General features: G+C 37.5%; 1 long non-coding RNA gene across 1 annotated transcript; it reads left to right on the top strand.

Moving 5' to 3' along the window:
- The first annotated feature begins 391 nt into the window (after positions 1-391).
- Positions 392-3414, top strand: LOC135199172 (uncharacterized). Its single transcript, XR_010310948.1, has 3 exons — positions 392-543; positions 2655-2759; positions 3225-3414. It is a non-coding gene; the product is annotated as an uncharacterized LOC135199172 (long non-coding RNA).
- The last annotated feature ends 4543 nt before the right edge of the window (positions 3415-7957 follow it).

Raw genomic sequence — 7957 nt, 5'->3', positions numbered from 1 at the left:
AGGGAATGGAATATATAACTAAGCCTGAGTCCAAGCACTGAAACCTATGAGGCCATTCAGAACTGGAAAGGAAATAGAGAGTAGGTAGGTAGGGTTGAAAGGTGTAACAGGAGGAACACCTCGCAGTTGCACTATGAAATGATTAAGACAACATGAGTGGTGGTACATATAAAAGGAATAAGAGAAAAAGGTGTGGGGACAGATGGTCTGAAAGCATTAGGTTTGTGCGTGTAAGGGAGCTAGACGAGCTGCAGGTGAGCAGCCTTATCTGCATGTGAAGCTAAGATTCCAGAAGATTTCCACAGACTTTTAATCCCTGATTTGCAAAATGCTCGTATGAACATGATACCTTTCACTCAACATTTTTCGTCTTGTACTCTTCAGGGATGCGTAGTGGTGGCCACAACGAGGTACTAAAACCACTTCCGATCATGTGCGGAGAATTCGGCGAGAGTGCCAGCGCAGGCTATGCTCCAGGCTATGCTCCAGAGGAGGAGATCCTGAGGGGAGATCTGGATGGAGCATCAGCGGAGTCAGTCTTTGGTATGAATACACACATCAACCGTATAGAGTAGCCTCTGCTAAAAAAATAATAATTATATAGACTATACATAATGATAGTGAAAGAAGGGAAAGAATAACAATGTAAAATAATAATAATACTATAGAGAGAGAAATCACAAAGTATGATAGCAATAGATGAGTCCCACTAAGACCTTGCGTAGCAGTCAAGATTAGCCTAAGAAACGGCTCCGTGCTTGTTCAATTTGTCTCTGGTTGTGCTTGCATATTTTCTCTATGATAACTTATGCTCTTGATAGCTCCCTTCCTGATTTCCAATAAGGACTCACAAGGAAATCCTGGTTCCAACTTAGGTCCAGTCCACATGGGCAAGCTCTGCTCGACGAACTTTGCTCGAGGTGATATCAGAAGCGCAGATACAGCTGGAAAAGTTCTGAGTTTTCCCGCTTCTGACGTCACATCGAACACACTCGACCGTGAGGACGGGGCTTAAAGGCTCAATCCACAAACAGTTACGTGCTGACTGCATAGCTAGACCCGAGTTAGTGTTAGTAATATATATAAATATATATATATATATATATATATATATATATATATATATATATATATATATATATATATATATATATATAGAAGAATCATAGGGGTAGCAGACCCGCCCAACATCCAGGTTGAAGAGGTAAAGGCATGTCTTTCACAAGTATCGTTTATCTTACTAACGTTTCACATCACATGATGCATCCTCAAGGCTGGAAATTATATATTATGAATACTAAAACATCACTCACTCATATAAAAAATTAAAAAAAAGCACAACAAATATTTGACATTTACAAATACAAATTAAAACGAGAACTCGAAAGGAACACCTACCAAGGTAAGAGTTAAAAAGTGACTAAAATGGCTGAGAGAAAATTAACATAAGAAGATGACTAAACAAAGCGTGGAGAGTAAACAAACAGGCAGTTATGCTAAAAACAGTTACGTTGTTTATAAATATACCTGTCCCAAATGTAGTCTGGGAACTTACGTTGGATGTACGAGGAGGCTTCTCAGGGTCCGTTTCTGCTCCCATCAAGGTGTCAGCTTTAGGACAGGATGCAGATTGTCCAATCCCGAATTATCTAATATTTGGAATCACTCTCAGATTTGTGGTGCCCGCTTGGACATCAATAATTTTAAGATTATTGGATCAGCAAGTAGAGACGACGAGTTGATAGTGCTTGAGTCCCTTCTTATAAAGACCAATGTACCAACACTAAACACTTAATCGTCATCCATACAACTGTTTTTAGCATAACTGCCTGTTTGTTTACTCTCCACGTTCTGTTTAGTCATCCTCTTATGTTAATTTTCTCTCAGCCTTTTTAGTCACTTTTTAACTCTTACCTTGGTAGGTGTTCCTTTCGAGTTCTCGTTTTAATTTGTATTTGTAAATGTCAAATATTTTTTGTGCTTTTTTTAGATTTTTTATATGAGTGATTGATGTTTTAGTATTCATAATATATAATTTCCAGCCTTGAGGATGCATCATGTGATGTGAAACGTTGGTGTAATAAACGATACTTGTGAAAGACATGCATTTACCTCTTCAACCTGGATATATATGGATATATATATATATATATATATATATATATATATATATATATATATATAAATGTACATGCATCACTACTCCGTGTCCAATTTAATTTACCTATTTATTTTCATGCTCATTTTATTATTGCTTCTTAGCAGTCACTGATTTCTTTCTCTCACAAGACTCTGGTTTGAAATGCTCCGCATCATAACGATTGAGTTACTTTTAAAACAAGACGGTAACTGTTCTCGTTCTTCCCTTTCTCTCCTTTGCTTCCTCATGGGTTGTTCAATTCCCATTCTTATTTCAGCTTCCTCTATTTCCTCCATGGCCCATTTATTACGAAAGCAGAAACAGATTATATACTAGGCACCTAAATACCTCTCACGGTCTTCTTCCCGTTCTTTAATGCCAGACGTGGAAAGAGACCGTTTTTATTTGTTTGTGCGAAATTCTTCGCTCCATGAATTGCATTTTATGTTGCTCTTTCCTCACGTCTGCCATCGCTTTTCGGCCTCGCTCCTCCACTGGGCATCTGACGGAACAGAAGGAACAGATGACAGCACTGGGCAAGGAGGCAGCGGCTGCACGGAGCTGTCACTCACACATCGTCATCCGTTACAAAGGATGAGGACGCCAACCAGTAGCAGAGGTAAGGAATCATCCACTTTCACAGCAAGTTTCGGACAATTCTATTTAATTCTCCCCAAATACACTAAAACGTTGCTTTTTTTTCATCTTTTGCTTTCAGTTTTCCCTTAAGAATATTCACCTTTTAATTTTTTTAAGATTTTCCCAAATTCCCTGACTTGTAAATCTTTTTTTTTAATAGAATAAAGTTATTGTAACACTATAATAATAAAGATTATCACCGATGGTAAAAGTTATACTAATGATAAGTGCTGTCAGGACAAAACTTTAGTGTTCTTATATTATGATTACCAAAATATCCGTACCATCAAAAAGGATGGTAAAAGAGAGAGAGAGAGAGAGAGAGAGAGAGAGAGAGAGAGAAGGCATGGCGCATCAGAGGCTATAACACACTCTTTGACTGAAGAGGAGCACCCACATCAAAATCTCACTTCTAACACAACCTCTCCCGACCTGACGACAACAGACCGCGGCCCCAAGAGCTGGGAGTTTCTGATGAATCTTTTGGCTGACAGCAGATACAACCCTTCTCTCATCAAGTGGGATGACGAGCAGCGCTTCATATTCCGTCTGGTGAAGCCTTGCGAGGTCGCCGAGATGTGGGCCTCCAGGAAGGCTCAGAACAATGGCATCGACAAAAACAACTTCGCTCGTAATCTCAGGTAAGCGAAGGCAGTATGGAGTCTGCGTCTGTTACGACCAGGAGAATTTTGGTAGAAAATGATTAAATGAAAGACAACCCCCACCTCTACGCAGCACTGACTCTGGTATGATCCCTCTGCAGCTCACTTCCGCTGAAGCAGCCAATTCCTGTAGCCTACTTACCCAATGGGCACAACTGCAGCCCATTTAAGCTTCCTCCCCGACTGCAACACCTGGACGTTGAGGGACTTCTACCATTCCATCTCTTTGGTGCTATCTCGGTCTCCCTCCCATTCCACCTAGTCGTCATCATCTCGCCTCAATCCCTAATCAGGATCGGTGCTTGTAACGACCCTTCTCCAGGAGCTTCTAATACTCACTGAACGGCTTATTTCATAATTCGTTTTGGCAGATGTTTTAAGAACATAAAAATTAAGTTTCCTTTCAATCAACAGCTGTTAGTCTATTCTCTCCAGGTGCGTGAACCACTTTATAATTTTACATATGGTAATCTTTTTCATGACTTTGTATCTTCCCATTTCAACTTTAAAGTTACTCTTACCATGAACAGTTCATCCCCGTTTCCATGTCCTTTCTCCTACCATTTACATTCAGCCCCCTCGCGACTTTTCCTTCTAAAAGGGGTGGCTGTTTAGTCATTTCATTTATCCCAGTGTTTTCTTCAGATACCTCACAGCTTTTCAAGATCTTTGCAGAGATCTTTCCTTTGGTTTCCCGTTCTTTTAATCACTTTGCCATCGTCCGTTATATATTCACCTAAATACCAATAAACTTTAATCATTTCCATTCTTATATACATAAAATAGTGCAATGACTAGCATTCCTTACGTGCTATCACCTTTTGTAGATATTTTCAGATCCAGTCACCATTGTTTCTAACTCCTCTTCACTATAACCGGCTAAAACTATATCATTCGCAAGTTCCAGTCTCTCCACACACCCTTCAGTGCCTTTGTCTTACCCCACAAACTTCTCTGATCATACCATAATAAAGATATTCAGCAGCCGTGGCGACTTAGCAAACCCTCCTGCCTCACAACCATTTTTACTTCACATCAATCAGTCTTCATCTGCATATTCCTTATAAAGTTTGTTTTCATCAGTTCAGTCATCAGCTGTCATTAGGCTCATGTGGCCATATACAGATTTTCTTTATCATCCATTTCTCACACAAGTTGTTCTACCAAAGGCATGATTTCCACACTTCCTCCACCTCAGACCAGGCGATTATTCCATAGCAGTGATTTTTATTGCTATATATTTTGATTTTTCAGCACGAATCTTCAAGACACCTTCTATGAATGAAGTAGTCCCATCCCATTCTACTGTATTTCCATCCTGAATCTCTTTACGGTTGCAAGAGTAATTGCTTCAAATTTACGTCCATTTATCCTATCATTCAGATCAGCCTCACTTTACCTTTTACTTTCTCAACAGCCTTCCAAATACTCACTCCATGGACAAAGGAAGGCATTAGCTCTGATTCACTCAGCATCTCCCCATTTGCACAATGTGTTCAGCAATTCATTCACTCACTAACTTTCTCTTCTATCGAGGAAGTCATTTAGTGGTAAATTTCCAAAACATCTCACCATTTTCAGTCAATTTGCTTCAATGAACTTTAAAATCCTCCTTCACAACTCTGATTACTCACTCGACTTCATAACTTCCCTTTACGCTCACCGAACCTCTTAAAAGGCAAGGATACACAATTTCCAATATGGCGTGCCAAGTCGTATAATACTCCATTGCCTGGTTTAAGAGCACTTGCTCCACTGTATGTTTTATCCCATAAGCATGCCTAGAGTTTTTTCTGTCGTAAGGTACCCTTGAATTGAACACATCAAACCAGGAGTGAGCAAGCTCTATAAAGTCCCTTGCACTTTGCCTGAACATACTCTTCAAAAGTCCCTGACTTCCATAAAATCTGAAGCGTAAGATGTTTTTCCGAAAGAAGCTGCACTGCTTTACTCGCATTCATACGTTGCGCACCTGTTACGTAAATGTGTTACATTTATGCTGCAGGTCTCTTATATGCACTTCCTTCAGAATATTGACTGCATATGCGATGAGTAGTAGGGATAAAGTTGTTTTTTCTCTTACAACGATGAACCCATTTCCGTCTTGTTTCCTCATCACGAGGGAATCGGAAAAAGGATACCTCCTTTTTTCTATTTGAGTAACAATCAAACACGGCGCAGCTGTTTGGCATTATTTAAATAATAATTTAGATGATATAAAAAATAAAAACTATGGTTGTATTCGAAGAATGCAAAACTAAAACTAAATCACTGCAGAGATGACTGAAGTGACCTGTGACCTAGATTCTGAAAGAAACGGTCGCTGAGTGACTTCTCGCCCTCACCTGTCCTCCAGGAGGTACGGTTCTTGGCGGGGGGGGGGGGGGGTGGGGGGGGGGATGGGGGATAAGCCGCAACCCCCCACAAATTACTCTACCTGACCCATTCGATATACCTTTTATCTCTCTCTCTCTCTCCTCTCTCTCTCTCTCGCTCTCTCTCTCTCTCTCTCTATATATATATATATATATATATATATATATATATATATATATACTATAATACATCACATATATATATATATATATATATATATATATATATATATATATATCATATATATATCTGTATATCTGATATATCTACATATCTGTATATATATATATATATATATATATATATATATATCTATATATATATATATATATATATATATATATATCTATATATATATATATATCTATATATATATATATATATATTATATATATATATATATATATGTGTGTTATATATGCTCACACACACACACACACATATATATATATATATATATATATATATATATATATATATATATAATATATATATATATATATATATATATATATATTATATATTGTATATATATACATATATATATATATATATATATATATATATATAGTGATAATAGGAAATTTAAAAGCACTATATTACGTTTGCCATAAATGCCAGGCTTCAGTCATATAATCCACTTAATTCCTAAATTGAACTGTTGCATTTTCCTATCCTAATGCAACGGGTAGAACTTTTAATAAGTAACAACCCTATATATGGCAACGGGATGGTGTAATCAATTTTATATTGTACAATCAGCAAAATTGTTGAAAAACGGATAGCTGAACATAAGTACAATATTGTTACGGATCTGAGAGATAATGGATGTTTTTATCCAATTCGATGGTCTACAGCAAAAATATTATTTACTCAATCACTTATTTAGCCTGATTAGATTATTAACCTTTTCTGTTAGAGGAATTGTGCTCTAGAAAAGTGATACTTTATCTTGTGTTGTGAAAGTCTTGACGTCAAAAGTAAACATATGTCTAGTACATATTTTCCTTAAACCGAATACTCAAAGTTCCCCAGAAAGGGGCCGACGGAGGTCGCTTCGTTTCCATTGATATATATATATATATATATATATATATATATATATATATATATATATATATATATATATATATATATATATATATATATATATTGTAACGTACATACAAGAGATGCACGTCGAGCCCACAGGTTTAATAAATCTAACTAAAATTAGTACAATATTTTTCTCACTTCTAATCAAAAATAAGACCACACAAGACAGCGTACAGAAGCCACAGTTGCCCACTCCTTTCCTCATTAACAATTAGACACGGCAGATTTGCCTACTTCGCTCCTCCCACCCAAAACCTCTGCCTAAAGGACACCCCCCCCCCCACCCCCAATGTCCTCTTTTTCCACACCTGGTGCTGTCGTCCAAATTTCATCCTCCAGACAAAAGAATACACTCAAAAGAAGGCAGCGCCTAGATGCGAAAAACACGAGAAAAAAGAGAGAAAGAGGGAGAGAGCAGAGAAGTCTCTCTCCGATCGCCATCCACCTAGCAGACGTAGTTCTGAACAGACAGGTCACAGAGACCTCCTTATCACTATCTGGGGGTCGAGACGATTCTCCCCCCTAAGCTCCTTTCCCCCGTGTCGGGTGCTCTACTTAAGACGAGATTTTTCACAAGCCAGGTACTTTTGGATTGGAAATTTGCTCGATGCACCATTCTTTTACTTCCTTAATTACTGTCTGCTCTTATATATATATATATATATATATATATATATATATATATATATATATATATATATATATATATATATAACTCAAATCCCCCCTTGCATCTACTTCAGAGAAGAAGTGAAATGAGGAAATACTTGTGACTTGTAACTAGAAGTGTTCCTTTATATTGCTAACTCATAAGTGTTAAGTGACTTACATTCTCTGCCTTACGCAGAATCCCAATTATATTAATCGTGTTTTAAGATCGAAAATTACAGTGCATCCTTAATTTGCAGAATTAGGAGACACAAGAAGTTGGGTACCACCTCTCACGCGTTCCAGGTGCCAGAGTGTCAATCACCTATCCCAAATCTCAAAGTATCAAGAATGAAGGGCTGCTGATAAAAAATTTTTTTGTATGATTTGCCATAAC

This window comes from Macrobrachium nipponense, chromosome 25 (assembly GCF_015104395.2).
Source record: "Macrobrachium nipponense isolate FS-2020 chromosome 25, ASM1510439v2, whole genome shotgun sequence".
Taxonomy (NCBI): domain Eukaryota; kingdom Metazoa; phylum Arthropoda; class Malacostraca; order Decapoda; family Palaemonidae; genus Macrobrachium; species Macrobrachium nipponense.
This window is presented reverse-complemented; position numbering and strand designations above follow the sequence as displayed.